This window comes from Columba livia, assembly GCF_036013475.1.
Source record: "Columba livia isolate bColLiv1 breed racing homer chromosome W unlocalized genomic scaffold, bColLiv1.pat.W.v2 SUPER_W_unloc_5, whole genome shotgun sequence".
NCBI lineage: Eukaryota > Metazoa > Chordata > Aves > Columbiformes > Columbidae > Columba > Columba livia.
In genome coordinates this window covers 4,701,920-4,722,363 of record NW_027043000.1, presented here as the reverse complement: position 1 = coordinate 4,722,363, position 20,444 = coordinate 4,701,920, and the positions used below count along the sequence as shown (strand labels likewise).

Genomic DNA, 20,444 nt, shown 5'->3' with positions numbered 1-20,444 from the left:
CTGCCTCAGAAGACCTACTGATAAATACAAACCCCAAAAACCCCAAACAACAAAGAAAAAAAAAGAGTCCTAGTGTTAGGTTACAAATCACTGGTAATTACAGCTGCAAATCTTTATATATATATTATTAATATTCCCTGAGTTCATATACAAATTAAGGCCTACTCTGTAATTCACCTCTATGTAAAATCTAAAAGCATTTGGTGATAAACAGCAAATGTTTTCCATTAGTGAAACTCTTGCTTTCTGAAGTGGTTTGTATTAGTTGTTGTCAGAGACATGACAATGCCTAGCACTATGCTGAACAAGCAAGGACAGTAAATTCAATTTTCGTAATTGGTATTTGAGCAAGCAGAACACAGGATTAGTATGGCTGCACACACACAATGTGTGTTGTACTTTTCTGCATTCAGTGTAACTACTCTGGGTAGCCCATAGTCTGGTCTGAGAAACAACAGCAGGATATTCCAGTCTGCTTTTGTTATGGTAGCCATTATCTCAGATTTTTTTATTTTTTTAAAAAACAAAGCACCATGTTACCTGTTTATGTTAAACTCTCAGGTGGATGATCATATTTTTATAAGTTTTTTCATTTTGTGATTCATCTGGTTATTCTTTTTCCATACCTATCGTAGCCTTTCTCAGAGTTGCCTGTTTCATGCTTGGAATGGCTTGTATGGCTTTCTCTGGTAATACAGATAATACCAAGACAAAATATTACTTCATATTGGCCTTCATGACATTATTTATTGAACCTCTCTCTTGTTATACTTGCTGAAAATACGCATTAAAATGCAGGCTACATGGAGTCTTCTGCTGACTGCATCAACACCACAGGCATATGTAAGCTATTCAAATAATTCCATCACGTCTATTGAACATAAAATTATTCCGTTGCGTTAGACATCAGAAATTTTTACCTGTAAGTGAATGTCTTGAAATTTTCTTCTTACTGAAACTGTATCGGTATCACTTTCTTCACCTACAATTTGAAAATAAATACTAAATAAAACCTAGTTGAACTCAAAACCAAACCAGAAATGTTTTTAAACACACCCTGTATGACTCATTTGCTAACAGGTTTCATTTTAGAAAACACTTTTCTACAATAAAACTGTTTATCTGTACTACCTTTCCATTTCAAGTCAAATTTAAAAGCATGGCTTATAGAGTCCTAAGTGGCATGAGTGGAACAAAGAGTGGAGATAACTTGTTTGCAACCAGTTCTTCAAGATTTACGCTAACAATTTCAGATGGGAAATGTTTGCTAAGTACTGAACGGCAAGATTCACTATTAATTAAGGTATCATTCCCACTTATTTCCTACTACATTCCTAAATTTCCCAACAAAGACAGTGAGGACCTTCTACTATGCTTCCTTTTCCTAGTTGCTTCTTGTCAAGACTGCCTTAGAACTGCCAAGGCAAGAAATAAGACAGACTTAATAATATTAAAAAGCAAGTCCAAATCTTCCAACTTAATTTTTAGGTATTCTATGTGGTATGTTTGTGAATGAAACACAATAAAGCATTTCTTTGCTAGGTGTATCAGACCTTCCAATTCATCACTAGCTAAAGCCTTAGTCTTTCATGATCAGAAAACATGTAGCTGCATTCTAAGTTCTCATTTCTGAAATTCCCTGGCTGTTATATCGTTGTCCCATGATCGTGTTCATCACAGGGAGGGAAAGAGGAAAGGAGAATACCCCTGAAAATGGAAAAAAAGAGTGAAAGATCTGGTTATGATACCTACGACATCGCTGCCTCTTGACACTATCCTTAAATTATTAAAAAGCGAATGAAAATATATTCCAACTTATCCCATCTTCCGTTTTTGTCCGCTGTCACTGCAGTCATCACCTAAATCTTCGTGGACACCTGCTGCCATAGAGATAAAATAAAGATACATGGGAAATAACACAATTTCACATATTGGTAGGGAGGTAACTGTAAACATTATGTTTTGACTTTGATACAATCTTCTAAACTTAAATACACTTAGATAAATGTACAATGCAGATTGAACGTTCCCCTTTCTCTCCAAATTAATTATTCTGTGATACTACCCTAATAGATACAGGGAATTGTTCACATATCACTATACTTTGCCATGCTACTTCCTGCGAAACCAAAGGAGGTAGACCTAATAATTTTCCCCATTAAGGGAAGACCAATACTTTCATGTACAGGTGAGAGCTGTTTGGTTTATTTGTACCTGCTGTTGATAGGCTTCGCATACTTTCAGAACAAAAGTACTGTATAAAACCTGGAAGAAACACTGCCTTCACTAAGAAGTGTCTCTGAATGAATACTAAAGATGGAAAAAACCTGCTAAAACTAAAATTTTAGCTAAAGCAGCTAGAAATACTCTTTTTTCTTAAGAGTTGGCATGTCCTGTTGCTAACCTTTTGTATATTAAAAAAACCCAAACACACACACACAAGAAAACAAACCAAACCAAACTCCACAAACCCCCAAACCAGAACACCTAGGTGAATTCCATTTTTAAGTGAGGAATCCAATCCAACATCTCTAAGAAGCTACTACATTTGGAGATAGCTGGGACTCACCAAGGCTGCTATAAATCCTCTCCAGTCTCTTTGTAGAACATTTACAAGAGGAGGAGGAGGAGTGGATAATCATATTATCGCACACTGCTATGAAGCTACCAGAGTCTGAACTGCATCACTCATTTATCCCATGAGTGCAAAAGACACAAAGGACACTTAAAGAAGCTAAGCTACAGACGCCTCTGAAATTCATTTCCTGTATTTCACTACACGGGTTGAGAAAACACAAGGTTACATTTTCTAACTTTGCAGAAATTATTTTATCATTCAAATACATATTTGAAATTACACTCTCAAATGACAGTAGGACAAATTTCAGATGATTCAGATGATTTTCTGTTTTCCCTCAAGAAGGAAGCAATCATCTGCCTCGGTGACAGCTATGCGTGTGAAGCACCTAATATATACCAGAGTATTTAAACACCAGCTAACCATATTTTGCTGCAGCTGCTTTGTTCATCATTACATACTGGTAACGGCCTAGCCATAGATTAATTTATGCAAAATAGCAAGTTTTCATATGCACAAGAATAAAAAGATCATGAGTAATACAAGTTTCAAAAAGCAAAAAAAAAATATCTAAAAAGTAAATTAAAACACCCACCTGTATCAGATGTATTCACACCAGAGGTCTCAGGAGATTCCTTAAAAGAACATTAAAGGGATTTTAAGACCTGGTAGCATAAGCTATATTAACCAGTCTGTTGTATTCAGCGCTGGTGAGGCCCCACCTTGAATACTGTGCTCAGTTTTGGGCCCCTCACTACAAGAAAAACATTGAGGTGCTGGAGAGAGTGCAGAGGAGGGTGACGAAGCTGGCGAGGGGTCTGGTGAGGAGCGGCTGAGGGAACTGGGGCTGTTTAGCCTGGAGAAAAGGAGGCTGAGGGGAGACCTTATCGCTCTCTACAACCCTGAAAGGAGGCTGTTGCATGGAATGTGTTGGTCTCTTCTCCCAGGTAACAAGTGATAGGACAAGAGGAAATGGCCTCAAGTTGTCCCAGGGGAGGTTTAGGTTGGATATTAGGAAAAAATTCTTCACAGAAAGGGTTGTCAGGCTGCCCAGGGAAGTGGTGGAGTCACCATTCCTGGAAGCATTCAAAAGATGTGTAGATGAACTTCTTAAGGACATGGTTTAGTGACAGAGTTAGGTTAATGGTTGGACACAATGATCTTGAGGGTCTTTTCCAACCAAAATGATTCTATGATTCTGTGCACCTAGCAAGTAAGGACACATTTTTCATGCGGGGAACTACAAAACAATTGTTTAATAAGGTATCTAAAAATTTGAAGAGCTGCAGTAGAACTGCAGCAAAATACTTTAAGACCTCATTTTTTATTTTATTTTTTTTTTTTTTCAGAAGTTCTTACTTAAGGAGAACAAAGTGATTCAATTTAGCAATGAGTAGGCCTTTAAAAATCTACTTTATAGGTATGGTACAGGATCACCTGTTCATGATTATTTTCTCAACTTTTGAGTACATAAATACTTTTTCCTAAAGAGTCTTTGTAACAGTAGACGCAATGTGGTGCCCATACCTGATGTCCCGTTGAATGTCTATCCTCAAAATCACTGTTATGTTGCTTTGACATTTCCTAGCATGCACATGAGGAAAAAAATAATTCTATTTCAATTTGATAAGTCACAGACCAATATTATACCCAAACTCGTTAATTCATCATTTGTATATACTCTTACTTGGAAAAATATTTAACATTGACATTTTGCAAATGGAGAACTTACATAGGACTGATACAAAGAGCAGATAAGTGACAGAACAACGTTCTAGTCAAATACAGCAGACTAATTCTGATCACAGATGCGCATCTACCATATTGTTTTCTTCTTAACCCATGAAGCACTACAGAAAATAAAATTTACCCTTTTATCGGTTGGTATCACTTGTAGAAAAGGAAGACAACTGCAGACTTTTTCTGCATTTTTCTTGACGTGTGTTGAAAAGGATAAGAAAAAGATGAACTATTCCTGAAGCCTGAGGATGGAGCCCCAAACCTCTATTGCATCTTTTTAATGATTTTTGGCAAGGGGACATTCCAAAAGTGCTGTGCCTGTCTTCCTGCACAGATAGACCCACTCACAATCTTTTTGGGTTGTTCCCCCTCCATTTATCTCAGAAGGAGCAGAAGAAATATGAAGACTTTAAGAGCTGCCTATTTCAGCAGAGATCTCCATTTTTTACATTTGCTACCTCAACTCAAATGGATTTAAATAAAACCGACAAGACATCCACAGAGAAGCAGCCATCTTCAAAGAAATGTGACTTCCACACAAGTTTATTTCATAATGAACCTCTAAGACAAATACTCTTGCTATTAAAATTAATCCAACTGAAAACTGTTTTGATATTGCAGAAAAAAAGTTACATTTCCAACCACTGCCTTGTTAGATATAAGAACGTATCTATAGCAAGCCACAACCTCTCAAGTCTGTATAGAGTGCATATGATAAGGTGTGTATAAAAAAAATAAATATTGCTTAAATCTATTGCTAATGCTGCATAAATTACAGAAACTTAATCTTTCCCAAAAGAGAAGATCTGTACCCCAAACATATGACTCTGCTGGTACTAAAGCTGTAGCAGGACTTCTCATGACTGAATGCATGTGACTTAAATAATAAAAATAGTACATGTGCTTAAGCAGCTATGTTTACCCGACTCAAGACTGTCACTAAACAAAGGGTTCACTAGTAAGTATTTGGATCTCATAAAGATATTTTAAATGTTCACACTTAATAGCATAGATCTTTATGTATCCTAACTGAAAAGACATATCAGAATATAGAAGAACAGGTAAAATGTGCACAGTAGCTTTAATAATCCATAGCCAGAGCCTTTTTTTTTTTTAAAGGGTTACACCAACCATAATCAGCCCCTTCAAGTGCTCACTCCATTTACTTCTCCATTTCAAGTAAAAAAAGTCAATACGATATATGATTTTCTTAAATTGAACAAAATCTATGAGATTCCATCTTTTATAGCATATATAAATATACAGATATAAATACTAATCTGTAAAAGTAGGTTTTTCCTCATAACAAAAGCTGTTAAAGCCTTCAATATTCAGTTAAATATAACTTCCCTAGCATAACTTAAAACATAACTAAATAATAAAGACTTTGCTCAAGTTATATTCAAAGTTGGAAAAAATAAGACAGACATCGGGTTTTTTTGCTTTTCTACCTTATCTGTGATGCAGTACATTTAAAATTAATTAGATCAAGTCTTCATAGCATTAAATAAACTCCAAGTCAGTTCCTTCAATAAGCACTTCTAAGGTATTCAGACCTTAGGTCAACACACAAAGATTAACAAAAACTTATTTCTGAAAGACTTCCAACACTGTACCTTTTAAAAAAACTAACTGCTGGATGCTTACTTTCCAAGTTTTACCACAGATTGTAACCAGTCATTTTTTTGTAGTTTTCAGACCCTTCAGCATATATTTTCTAAAAGCTGGAGGCAAAGGCCTGGACCATCTGAATCTTTTTATATCAGACCCTTCCCAGCTCAACGTTTTAATTATACGCTGATTCAAATATACCTGAAGCCTGTATGGAAAACCTTTTTGGTAGGATTATAGAGAGACAGAGACACTAGATTGTGTTTTGTCCTCAGATGTTCAGCTAAGGGTTTCTTAGATGAATGTCATAAAATAAGCAACACCAAAAAAAAAAAAAAGAAAAAAAGACTGCAAAGCCTTAAGAAAATAAAGCCCAGCATAACTGTGCTATACAACACATCAGCTTTTTCCCCCAATCATTTATTCCAGTAAAAACTTGTATTTTATTGGAACATACAGGAACTTTTCAGAACAATGATAAAATCTTCATATGGCATACATCTCCCTAAGTAGGATCAGAATTACACTTAGGTGTGCAGTCTTGATTTGACTTTCATCATGATACTTGGTCTCTAATGAACCTTTTCCTGCAGGCAGACTGATTCATTCAGTATACAGAATAATCTGCTAAATTTTTGATAGTTCATCATGCAACTTAATGAGATTCTTTGAACACTCATTTTTTAATATGCCTGCTTATCTAACTACTTCAAAAAGTTAGCAACTTCCAAATCTCTCCACTTGAACATCCATGTAACTTAGGGCTGGAATTTTCAAATTCAATTAACATCTGCCGAAACTGACATATACAACAAAAAGCTGTTTAATTGAACAGGTGAGATTATTTTAAACAACTTGTGATGACAGCAATATCAATTATAATGTATTTACTCAAGCTTTTAATTATGAACATTATTGGTTTTGTGTGGTTCCCCCCACAAAAAACAGTGAGTATCCTAGAGAGTTTGGCATAAAAGCAGGATGTCTTCTATTAAGTCAAGACTCTTTGGATAAGATAATCTATGGCACTTATTTTCTTAAACACTTTACCTGCATTCCTTTCACTTCCTCTGTTACACTGCAATTAGAAACAGGAAAAGAAGAAACATCAGAAGAATATTAGAATAGTAATTAATGGATGCCTTTGTTTACTTTGGTACATCTCACAACCAGGCACTTCCTAAATAATAATTCCGTTTCCTTCAGGTTTCCCATGGCCTGATCAGAAAAGCCACAAATACAATACATGTTAAATGTTACCTGATCACTTACTTCTTGTCATACTATTGCTGTTAAAATCGCTACAAGAATGTAAGCTTTAGCTACCTTGGCCCAGGCTAAGACAGATAATTCTTCTTACAGTCCTTAATGTATTTAGTCTGTAAAGTTGTGCAGCAAGGATTAGTAGATGATGCACAAGGTATTACCCAGGAGTGGAAAAGGAAAGGGAAATACAGCCCTTTTGCTCTCTCCATTAGATAATCTCTTGTTTCCCAAGACTGAATTTTACCCCTTGTCCCCTCACTCTGTGGGGTTCCAAACAGCTTCTGTGTTAACTCCCAAGGCACACCACATAACTTAGATATTAGGAACGTAGCAACAAGGTGACTTTTGGCAGTTACGGCAGAAACACTGAGATTTACAATATATTCACTGCTGAGTTCTTATGACGGAGTTCAGGAAAAAGCAGTAACTGCTTGCTTAATGTAAGTACTCAGAATAAAAAAATACAGATCACACAACAGTAATGGCTTTAGCCTGACAAAGACAGCAAGTGCTGAGACTGCAAAGATACTTTAATTACTTTAGCATTAGTTTGCAGGGAAAAAAAAAAAAAAGAAAAATATCTAATGATGAAACCAGTTAGCCCTCTGGAATTGAAGAGCTGATTACCCCTGAACCAAGATAAACTGATTCAATGCTTGTTAACTTCAATGACAATATTCTGATGAGATCCATAATACCTCTTGCAAATATGATATGGCACAGCGAGATTTGAATTTATTCCTATAGATATTATATATTAAGGAAAAAGAAACATTACTACAAACTGCATAGTAGGACTACATTAAGAGCTACCTCAAGTACTTCCTCCTGCCATTTTCTAAGGTCCTCGGTTGACACATCCTCCCATGATTTTGGTCCTAGAAATAACAAGAGACATCAGTATAAACACAGCTTTTCTTATAGCACTATATATACCCAGTATCACTCTAACAAGCATAAATATTTAGGAAGAACATATTACATAGTAACAACACATTTTCAAAACTGAACAGCCTCCAATACAATTGTAGAAGCAAAAACTCATAGGTAAACAAGCCAAGAGAAAATTGTAATTCTAAGTTAACTGAGAAGTCAGGCAAAACAAAACAAAAACAAAACAACAACAACAACAAAAATCACATGCTAAGTCTAGCAACACTAAGCTAAAATCCAAGGAGCATTACAGCCGCACATGCCACGAAGAGGGGAAAAAAAGCAAATTATTTTACTCTTAAAATTTTATTGAATGCATGCTGACTACATGGTATCTGACGTTAGTTAAAGCCACAGTTAAGGCTTGACAGGACTGAGATACATATTAATTCCACACTGAATAGAGGTTAGTAAACCAAAAGTATAAGCCAGCCTTTACAAATCAACGGTTGTGAATTACAGTGCTGTATGCCACCCTCTCCTTCTCTTGATGGACAACGTATACAAAATGCTATGAAATGCAAGTTTCCCAGTCTGCAAAAGCCTTTAAAAGGTAAATCATATTTGGTGCAATGATTAGATAAGGCTTGGTACTGTGGTAGTACATCACGTGTACGTGTGGTAAGTTCTACTTTATAAGAGTTGATAAAGTAACTTACAAAACATAATAATCACTTCAGTGATAATAAAAACTGGAAGAACATTTCATTTCCCTGTAAAGCCACCAAGACGCTAAGTCGTAAGTCCTACTAAAGCCCCAAGCAAAGTATTTTAGAACAACAGGTTTTTTTTTTCCCCAATAAACTCTGCATAAGCATTGTCAACTCTATAATGGATCAACATTTATAATGAAACACTGGAAAAATATGACATAGCACAATGTGGTACAGATTTATGCTAACCACTGAAACATTCAATGAAAAGTTAAAGAGACTATCCACCCAGTTCCCCCTGACATTTGACATAAGAGAAACTTATCAGAGCAGCTTTCAGAATACTAAGCGGAAAGGAAATTACACAGTCCATTCATGTGTATCAACTTCCTGCCAATACCTCCATTCACAGAATCACAGAATGTTAGGGATTGGAAAGAACCTCAAAAGATCATCTAGTCCAATCCCCCTGCCGGAGCAGGAACACCTAGATGAGGTTACACAGGAAGGTGTCATTCCTTTGTTTCCTCTCAGTCTTCTTCACTTTGATTCTTCTTCTTACAAGTCATCTAAATATTAACCATTGTTATCCTAATAACTCTTTTCTGTTGTCTAAAACAGAGCACGCAATAGACCAAAATGGTGCATATAAAGAAAAACTCCAGGTATTACATGCATGCCTCAAAGTTTACATATGAAAGGCCACACCAAAGTGTACAAAATTCAGCACCTTGACTTCAGTAAAGCCTTTGACACAGTCTCCCACAGCATCCTCACAGCTAAGTTGAGGAGGTGTGGTCTAGACAATAGACTAGTGAGGTGGGTTGCAAACTGGCTTAAGGAGAGAAGCCAGAGAGTGGTAGTCAATGGTGCGGAGTCTAGTTGGAGGCCAGTATCTAGTGGAGTGCCTCAAGGGTCAGTGCTGGGGCCAATATTATTCAATATATTCATTAACGATTTAGACGAGGGAATAGAGTGTACTATCAGCAAGTTTGCTGATGACACTAAGCTGGGAGGGGTGGCTGACACGCCAGAAGGCTGTGCTGCCATCCAGCGGGACCTGGACAGGCTGGAGAGTTGGGTGGGAATAACCTGATGAAATTTAACAAGGGAAAGTGTAGAGTCCTGCATCTGGGCAGGAACAACCCCAGGTTCCAGTATAGGTTGGGAAATTACATATGAGAGAACAGTGTAGGGGAAAGGGACCTGGGGGTCCTGGTGGACAACAGGATGACCATGAGCCAGCACTGTGCCCTTGTGGCCAGGAAGGCCAATGGCATCCTGGGGTGTATTAGAAGGGGGGTGGCTAGTAGATCGAGAGAGGTCCTCCTTCCCCTCTACTCTGCCCTGGTGAGACCACATCTGGAATATTGTGTCCAGTTCTGGGCCCCTCAGTTCAAGAAGGACAGGGAACTGCTGGAGAGGGTCCAGCGTAGGGCAACGAAGATGATTAAGGGAGTGGAGCACCTCCCTTATGAAGAAAGGCTGAGGGAGCTGAGGCTGTTTAGTTTGGAGAAGAGGAGACTAAGGGGGGACCTCATTAATGTATATAAATATATAAAGGGTGAGTGCCATGAGGATGGAGCCAGGCTCTTCTCGGTGGCCAACAATGATAGGACAAGGGGTAATGGGATCAAGCTGGAGCACAAGAGGTTCCGCCTAAATTTGAGAAAAAACTTCTTCTCAGTGAGCGTGTCAGAGCACTGGAAGAGGCTGCCCAGGGAGGTTGTGGAGTCTCCTTCTCTGGAGACATTCAAAATGCGCCTGGACATGTTCCTGTGCGACCTCACCTAGGTGTTCCTGCTCCAGCAGGGGGATTGGACTAGATGATCTTTTGAGGTCCCTTCCAATTCCAAACATACTGTGATACTGTGATCTTCTGCCATCAAATGTTATATAACTTCCACCAATTGCATGCTTGACTAAGTATAAATACACAGCATGTAAATATTGAAGCTTTACGAAGTTCTTACCATCAGGAATACTGTAAGTGAGAGTTTCCATGGAGATAAGTAAATCATCTTCAAGAGGATGATTATACTAAATAAAAAGGACCATTAAAGATTAGAATAAATGCTTACAGTGATGTTTTTAACATGCGTTTTAAGTATTGTTTTTGCACAATTTTGTTTTGACCAAAACATGAAATTATCCACATGCTGCTCTATTGGCTGAAATTAGCAATCTCAAAACTTTAATTCCTAGAAAAAACACACATATTTTAAGCATATGTATGAGTTGTTCAATCTCAAGGCATAAGCCAGTTGCTGACAAAATGAGGCTTCAGCGAGTTTTCAAAAACGGTTAAGTTACTTAATTACAGAGCTTCTAAACTCCCTCTGTCGTAACTGGAAGCAGCCACTTACCAGAGACCTACAGGTGATGACATATGAAAATGTCATCCAGTCTAATGAGAGATGAGGAAAACATTCTAGAAACAGAGTCTTGTGGCTTTTTTTTAAGTTGTTGGAAACCATTGCTGAGGTACTAACAGGCTAAATCCTGTTCTTACCTCTGCTGTCAGAGTGGTTCGAAAGAATGTTTATTGATATGGTAATAGGTGCTTTGTATGTAAATATGGCCTTATATATAAATATATATATATATATATATATATATATATATATATATATGTAAATATAGCCTTATGCCAGCACCTAGACATTAACACAAACCATTTATCTGAACTGCAAAGCTGACATCCCTGAATAAATACGTGCATCTCTGGATGGAGGTGTATGGTTCTCACATCTTTAGCAGAAAATACCTCTAAAGTAAGGAGGATTTGTGGAGGGAGTTTCACTTCTGTCTGTAATTTTTTTGAAAATACCTCATCTAATGCTAGCTGAAATGGATTAAGGGCACTACAAAGACAACTTGGACTTCTAAGTTCAATAAAAAAAACTGGCAATCCCTGATGTAAGTGTTACTCATGCCAAAGCTCAGCACAAACTGAGAAGCTGCGTGAGGCCCCGGGTGACTGCTGCTTTCATCAGCCAGGAAAAACGGGAGCTTGTGACACCAGAAGTAACTAATTGACAAAGAGAATTCAGTGCCAGTTACTGCAAATCAGCACACAGAAAGAAAAATGAACGTGTCGGCGCTAACAGAGCAGGACTTAAGAGGTGGCCAGGGAGGATCAGAGTGGAGAGCCCGGCCACTTCTCCAGGCGAGGCGGGCAGAGAGGGCCTGCTGGAAGGGAATCGGAGCAGGCTCTAAGGATGCCCTTCCTGGGCTGCTCATTCTTTGAAGGTTGTTTACTGAACTCAGTTGTTCAAGAGCATGTTTAATTTTGTGAAGAAGTAATTTAATCAGTTCCAGTCTAATCAGTCCTCTGCCAGAAAGGGACTTTGCTGTTTAGTTTCCTGGTGTACTGGGTGTGGCTGGGATGGAGCTAACTTTCTTCATAGCAGCCGTGTGGTGCTGTGTTTTGGGTTTGAGGTTAAAACAGTCTTGGCAAGATATTAATTATGTGACTATTGCTGAACAGTGCTTGCAAACATGAGGCTTTCTCTTTTTCCCCACTCTGCTCTCTCCCCCTCTACTCCCCTGCCCGCAGTGAGTATGAGTAGGCTGGGGCTGTTCAAGAAGTTGGGAGGGGACACAGCAGGACAGCTGATCCAAATTGACCAAAAGGATATTCCATGCCATATAATGTCATGCTCAGCAGAAAAAACTTAGTCAGAAGAAGAAGAAGAGGTTTTTTTTTTTTCCTTCCATGTTGACCATTGCTCAGCAAGCTCTGCTTATAGGAGGTAGGGAGTCATTGCCTTTGCAGTGTTCTTGTAGAGTTTGTTGTTCTTGTTCCCCTCTTTCCTTCACTTTCTCAGCTGTCTTTATCTTGACTCAAAAGTTTTCTTGCATTTGTTCTTCCTGTTCTGTCCCCTGTCCCACGGGGGTGTGTATGGGTGCTTGTCTGGTGGCAGGGCTCAACCCACAGTACCTGGTTACTTCTGAAGCCTTCTGATGACTGAAATACGTCCAACTGTAAGCTCATTTATAAAGGCAGATCCCAAGTTCAACCACCATGTCTGTGAATAGAAGGACAAGCAACTACTAGGGCAGCCATTACTTTGAAATGGTCAATCCCCTTTTCTATTACATGTAGCAAGAAGAAAACTAAGAATCTGTATGTACGTGATGGGAAAATACACTCAAACACTGGGAGGCAAGTGTCTGGACAAAACTAGCCAGACTTCAGCATGGCTGGCCAGTGAACGTAAGGTAGTAAGATGGCTTGACTGAATAGCTACTCTAGTCCTTCTTTCTGTTCCTTGTAGACGCATTTATTATTTTAGATATAACTCAGATGGACTGACAGCTGACAAGCTTCCTTGGGCCTGTAGTGTGTCGTTCTTGTATATGGTTCCAAGGAGTGAAGCTCTTGTTTAATGGCTACAGAGCCCTCAGAAGTTTTATGCTTAAGCCACGTGGCAAAATGCTGCATTTGTAATGAATGGTGGTGGAAAGAAACCAGTATTGTCTTCCTGTCTCAAACTTGATAGCCTTTCTGGAGAAGGTGATTATGAAAGACGTATTTCAGAAAAAGCAATGTTCATAACTAAAACTTTTCTTGAGCTCTGTGTGACTGCTGTTGTACAGCTATAGTGCTATACTGAATTGTCAGATGTAAACCAAAATGGTTCAAAATATGCCATTTCTTAAGTAATATGCAAGGAAATAATTACATTCTCACTTGTATCTTTCCTTTTTAGCTATTGGTGAATACATTCCGAGCTTACATCGGGAAGTTTAAGAGATACTTATATAATTTAGGTTAAGAGAGTAGCATTACAGAGACATTAAAATGACATAGGATGAAAAGTTTTCTCTCTAGCTGAGAGCACATAGGAATGTGGACAAGGAGTCCTGCTGCTGTTTACAGTCAAGATGTTCAGATATCTTGCTTTGATGATTTGTTTCAATTTCATTCTGTTCATCAGAGTTTTGGCAGGCATAGTATTTTTGTGTAATTTACTTTATAATCTTAACCCTTCTTTTCTATAGGGTATCCAGAAAACTAAGCTACGCTGTGGGTAAAGATGACAAATCCCAGCAATCGCTTGGGTGACTTCCTGGTTGAAACCCACCAAGGAGCATTCATGGACTGCTACAGAAAAAACTTTGCTTTATAAAGTTTGGGTTTGTTTTCTTTTTCTTTCTTCTTCCAAGAATCAGGGATGTATTTTATGTATGTGTCATGCAGTTAGTCCTGTTTTATGCTTACCTGTAATGTAAATCTTCAGGACTGGTTCATCCCTTCTGACAGGGCGCTTAGTCCTTTGGCTTCATCAGGTATTGCAGGGAATCAGGGTTCCGTTCTATGGCAAAGTTTAAATTTTGTAGTTAGTAGTGTTTGTTCTAACAGTGTGATCAGTATTTTCTTGTTATCTGCTAATAAGCTTTGATTCTTAACATATTAGTCGTAAGATGAGAATCAAGCTCTTTTTGCTGGATTTCTGCCTGTTTGTGCTTTATAAGGGTATTGCCACTACATGAAAAATTCTAAACTGGGATGGATGATTGAAGTGCAGTATTAGGCGCTATGACTTGTTATATGCCTGCTATGTTAAATTTTCTACATAGCTCACAGAGTGGATTTTTCAATAAAACTTTATTTGTTTCAGTGAATTTGACAGTTACATTCTGTGTTCTGACAAAATATATGTTCTAAATAAAAAATCCGTTCTCAACAAATATCTGCTTTCAACATTTTATTTCAGGTATGTGAATGCTCATGAGGAGTTTGTATCTCTACAGCAAATACATCAGAGTGATGTGGCTGGGTCCCACAGGTTTTCATTGCTGCATTGTTTGCCAGATAAACAGTGCCTCTGTGTTTTCAATAAATTAAATATTTCTAATGAACTTTAATAAAAACATGTTTTGTAACTAAAATATTTGACCAACCTCCAAAAGATTTAGCACTGGTGAAGCTAAATCCAGACCTTTTGACGAACCTTGACATTCTCTCTGAAAAACAAACAGAAGACAATTTTTTGCATATTAGAAGTAACAACCAAACCTTATTTGTGACTTCTCCTACCCTCTCCTTACTACAATAGGTCCTGTATAGTTATGGTCCTAAGGGCCTTCGTAAGTTTCAGACAAGGAAGAAAATGTCTATTCAGACTTCAGTAATAATTTTTAAGAATTAGCAGTTTAATCTTGGAAAGGCTATTTATTTTTGCAACTTCTATATTATGTGTCATAGTTTAATCCCTTTCCCAAATATGAGAATCATGGAGATATCTATACACCTGGATAATCTATACATCCCTGGCAACTTGAGTAGGAAACAGAAGCCATACCATGTAACAGAATCCTTCGTGCCCCTAATCTCCCTTATCCCCAAACCCAAAATAAAGCTAAAACTCCCTTTTTCTCTACAACCTTCAAATTTAGGCTTTTCAGAAAACTTACTGAAGTGAGGATCAACTCACACCTCAGGGTTCAAAGAACAAAGTAGAAAAAAAAAGAAAAAAAATTTGGATATAGTCTGCACTGTTTCTTACCAATCATTGCTGTCAGAGACCTGAGATGCTGTGATATTTATGTAAGTAGCAAGCAAGAGAGGAACAATGATAGAACAGCAGAGAAGTTGTATTAGAATTCATGGTGCTGCACAGTTAGAGAGCTCTTACTTTATTCTACTTAGCTAATAACTTAGAACAGGTGAAATATGTTACCATAATCCATCCGGGAATTTTTCTAACATTGTCTTGAACTATCACATCCACTTTTACTTTCTCTTGTATTTTCCCATCACGTACATACAGATTCTTAGTGGGGGAGGAGAAAAAAAAAAAGTTAAATTCAAAACACAGAAGATACTGACACTGACAAACCCAAACAACATTACTTAGATTTGTTTCAAACTACTATTATTCAGATGAGGATACCCAACCTGCATAAACTTATTTTTAATGAAGACATTTTATGCTAAAAATATCCCAAGAGGGAACCGTATGTGAAGACATATTAAAAAAAAAAAAAAAAAGAGATAAATAGCTAGTTTCTTGATGCAGAAAAAAGGACACACTGCCTCAGAAGACCTACTGATAAATACAAACCCCAAAAACCCCAAACAACAAAGAAAAAAAAAGAGTCCTAGTGTTAGGTTACAAATCACTGGTAATTACAGCTGCAAATCTTTATATATATATTATTAATATTCCCTGAGTTCATATACAAATTAAGGCCTACTCTGTAATTCACCTCTATGTAAAATCTAAAAGCATTTGGTGATAAACAGCAAATGTTTTCCATTAGTGAAACTCTTGCTTTCTGAAGTGGTTTGTATTAGTTGTTGTCAGAGACATGACAATGCCTAGCACTATGCTGAACAAGCAAGGACAGTAAATTCAATTTTCGTAATTGGTATTTGAGCAAGCAGAACACAGGATTAGTATGGCTGCACACACACAATGTGTGTTGTACTTTTCTGCATTCAGTGTAACTACTCTGGGTAGCCCATAGTCTGGTCTGAGAAACAACAGCAGGATATTCCAGTCTGCTTTTGTTATGGTAGCCATTATCTCAGATTTTTTTATTTTTTTAAAAAACAAAGCACCATGTTACCTGTTTATGTTAAACTCTCAGGTGGATGATCATATTTTGATAAGTTTTTTCATTTTGTGATTCATCTGGTTATCCTTTTTCCATACCTATCGTAGCCTTTCTCAGAGTTGCCTGTTCATGCTTGGAATATCTTGTATGGCTTTCTCTGGTATACTAATAATACCAAGACAAAATATTACTTCATATTGGCCTTCATGACATTATTTATTGAACCTCTCTCTTGTCATACTTGCTGAAAATACGCATTAATATGCAGGCTACATGGAATCTTCTGCTGACTGCATCAACACCTCAGGCATGCGTGTGGGAAACTGCAGCGGGTCTGTGGAATCCTTGTCGGAATATATGGGAGTAGAGATCAGCCTTGAAGATATTAAGATTTACCCTTGAGAAGGATGGGAGTAAAGGAGTATCCGGAGATATGGAGTTGTACCCGTGAGAGAGAAGGGGATAGAAGAATAACATGGATGACAGAAAAATTAACCAATGAGATGTTAGTGCTGTAGCTTGTAACCAATAGTGAAAAGACACATGAACTGGTAGAATTGTATAAAAATGCACTTGTAGCAATAAATGGCACCTATTACTTTCATCTTGAAAGAATTTGGTCCATGTCGTTTGTCCGTCACAGCCGCGACATCTGGTGACCCCGACGTGATCCTGCCTGAAGAGGATCTGGCATGACAAGGAGACAGCGTGAAACTGTGAACAGCCGATGAAGGGCTGTGGAGACGGAGCCCGGTACAGCTGATAAGAGCAGCCCAGGAGAGCTGCCGAAGATCCGGATCGTTGAAAAGATACCTCGCTAAGGAGTAGGTGAGCTACTGGGAACATGGGGGGAAACTTATCTAATGTAAAGAAGAGGGTACTATATTATCCACATGGAAGCTGCTTCTGAAGAAGCGGGGTGTTAGCCTTCCAGAACTGACTTTAAGAAAAATGTTACTATGGGGCAAAGCACAAGGTTTAGATGTTAATCCTGTGACAGCATTTAGTGTGTCACAATGGATGGACTTGGGAGATAAACTGTTTGATAGTGCTACCCAAGGGTCCAAGGAAGCAAATGAACTGTTAACAACGTGGCGCTTGTTATTAGATACTCTGAAAGAGTTAAAACAGCAACAGAATAAGGCAGAGGTGGTGGAGGGGGATGGTCTTCCTGACTCTCCTGGGCCAGATTCGGAGGAAAAGGCAAGATTAAGTACTACTCCGACCCCTCCTGTTACTAAAGATTTGCCAAGTCCATATTATCTGACACGGATAAGGATCCGCGACACTTTCTTGGGAAGTTAAAAGGAATAGAGGAGGAGCGTACGTATGTGTGGCCCCGAGATCAGAAAAAAATTATGAAAGAGTCGTATACATATGTGTGGCCCCGAGATCAGATAAAAGCTATGAAAGACTCACATGAAAAAACAGCGTTGGGTTATATACGATCTCGGGAGGAGCCCCTGGAGCACCGGTCAGAGCAGTGCATTCAACCCACTGCTCCGCCGTCATCAATCACGGCTCAAACCTCTGCTCTACCATTGTCAACCGCGGTTCCGCCATCTGCGTCACCGCCATTAATCACAGTTCAACCCTCTGCCCCGCCGCTATCAGTCAGGGAAGAAAAAAATGGACATTTTCTTTCCTATCCCCCCTTGTCTGGAGATTTAGGTGGGGAGGATCCCCCTGTGGTGAGCCAGACCGAGCCAAATAACGTAATTCCTATAAATTTGGGTCCCCCCAGCCTGCCCCCGCCCCCCTCCCACGCTGTTGCAGAGCAAATTCCTGAGGGTGGGGGTAGAGTTTCAGAGCGTAAACCGAATTTACCAAAAAGCTGGGATTTACCCCCAGCTTCGATTACGGTTAAACCACGGGACCCTGTGCGTTTCTGGAAGAGGGTGAAGGCTAAAGCTCTGGAAATTGGGGACTGGGATTTATCAGAAACTATATCGGTTCCTACCCCTGTTACTGAGCCGCCACCCATTGAACCTGTTGAATCTATGGCATTTCCCGCCATATACCGTAACCCTGCAGGGGGGGAGCCCCATGAGCACGTTTCATATTCCTGGAAAGGAATTCAAGATTTGCAAAAAGCCACTGCTCAGTACGGGCCTAACTCCCCTGCGGTTATGCAGCTGTTACGTTTGTTATCTATGGAAGCTATGACTCCCTACGATGTTTCTCAGTTAGCTCAGGTTATTTTTCAACCTGTACAGCTCTCAGTGTTTCAAAGTATTTGGCAGCAAAGGGCTGAGGCACAAGCAGTGATAATCATACACTTCCCAGACACTGATCCCCGTTCTGCTACTGGTGTGGATGTATTGATGGGCTCGGGGCCGTATATTGATCTGCGACTTCAAGCGCAATGGCCTCCTCTAGTGCTTGAGCAAGTGAAAGCCATAGGGATCCAGGCTATAATTAGAACAGCAGAGCTGGCAGAACCAAAACAGACATATACCGCTATCAAGCAGGGTCCTAAAGAGCCATTTCTTTCCTTCGTTGAAAAATTACAAGTGGCTGTCGAACGTCAGGTGTTCGATGCGAATGTCCGGGGACTGCTAGTAAAACAGCTAGCTCATGAAAATGCTAATACAGATTGCCAAAAAGTGATTGAAACTTTGCCAGGGGATCCAACTTTAGAAGCAATGATTACTGCTTGTGCCAAGGTCGGTTTAGTGGAACATAAAATGACTGCACTTGCTGCTGCTATGGCAGCAGCTAAAATACAATATCAAAAGTGCTATGAACGCGGTCGGAATGGTCATGTACGTGGTCATCAGTCCACGTACAAACAAACAGGCTTCAAAAGCTGTACACACACCTGTCTATGATACAGCCTCAGTAACTTGTTTCAAATGTGGAAAAAAGGGACATTTTTCTAAGCAGTGCCATTCTAGGCATCATTCTAACGGACAGCTACTGCCACAGGGAAACGACAAGAAGAGCGCGAAGGGGCATGTGCAGACATAAATACCTCCTTCAACAATGCTTTGCAACCCTGGCAATCCGTTTCTGGGGTCAGTGCACATGCAGTCTTCTGCGACACACTATCAGGAAAAACCAGCGGAGCAGCCGGGATGGATGTATCCACTGCCCACACAGTAACTATAACAACTCAAGAGGTGCATAAAGTGCCCCTGGATGCTTGGGGGCCAATTGGCAGGGAACTGAGTGCTTTGTTAATAGGACTATCAAGTAGTACCCTGCGAGGATTAATGGTACACGTGGGGGTTATTGATGCGGACTACACAGGACAAATTTGTGCCTTGGTTTCCACAGCGACACCACCTGTGACAATACAGAAAGGAACGCTTTTAGCTCAATTTGTGCCCTTTTTGAGTTCTGTTCCTAGGACTGAGGACGTTCTTCGTGGGGACAATGGACCTGGTTCAACTGGAAAGCCACTTATTTTTTGGTCTCAAACAGTGTCAGAGAAAAGGCCACAAATGGTTTGTACACTCATAATGAATGCTTTTGTTCCCAGCCAGGTGACCCTTACTGGACTGCTTGATACAGGACCAGATGTCACTATAATTTCACAACAGGACTGGCCTCCTTCTTGGCCCTTGGTTTCAAATACTGTAGGTGTGATGGGACTGGGTGGAGTCACAAACAGTTTGATGTCAGCTAAACCAATAGTGATTGCTAATCCTGAAAACCAAAGGGCTACAGTGAGACCTTATGTGGCCCCAGCCCCGCTGAATTTATGGGGGAGGGATTGCCTAGGGCAGTGGGGAGTACGGATAACTACGGATTTTTAGCAGGGGTCACTGTGATGCAGGGTGTTTCTTGGCCCACTTTAGCACTAAGATGGTTAACTGAAAGACCAGTATGGGTCAATCAGTGGCCCCTTGCTCAGGAAAAACTTACAGCCCTGCAATCTCTTGTGATGGAACAGCTAGCTGCGGGACACATAGAGGTCTCACATAGCCCTTGGAATACTCCTGTGTTTGTTATCAAAAAGAAGTCTGGAAAATGGAGATTATTACATGACCTACGAAAGCTTAATGAGGTTATGGCAACTATGGGAGCTTTGCAACCAGGCTTACCTTCTCCTACAATGATTCCAATGCAATGGGAAATTGTTGTAATAG

General features: G+C 39.3%; 1 long non-coding RNA gene across 2 annotated transcripts in view; it reads left to right on the top strand.

Moving 5' to 3' along the window:
* Positions 1-17,127, top strand: part of LOC135577528 (uncharacterized) — a 45,660-nt gene extending 28,533 nt beyond the window's left edge. The window contains exon 3 of one of the 2 annotated variants that reach the window (XR_010469308.1): positions 16,994-17,127. This is a non-coding gene — a long non-coding RNA (uncharacterized LOC135577528). Of the gene's footprint in view, positions 1-13,788; positions 14,479-16,993 lie in introns of those variants that run through there. The other variant, XR_010469307.1, reaches the window with a different exon arrangement.
* The last annotated feature ends 3,317 nt before the right edge of the window (positions 17,128-20,444 follow it).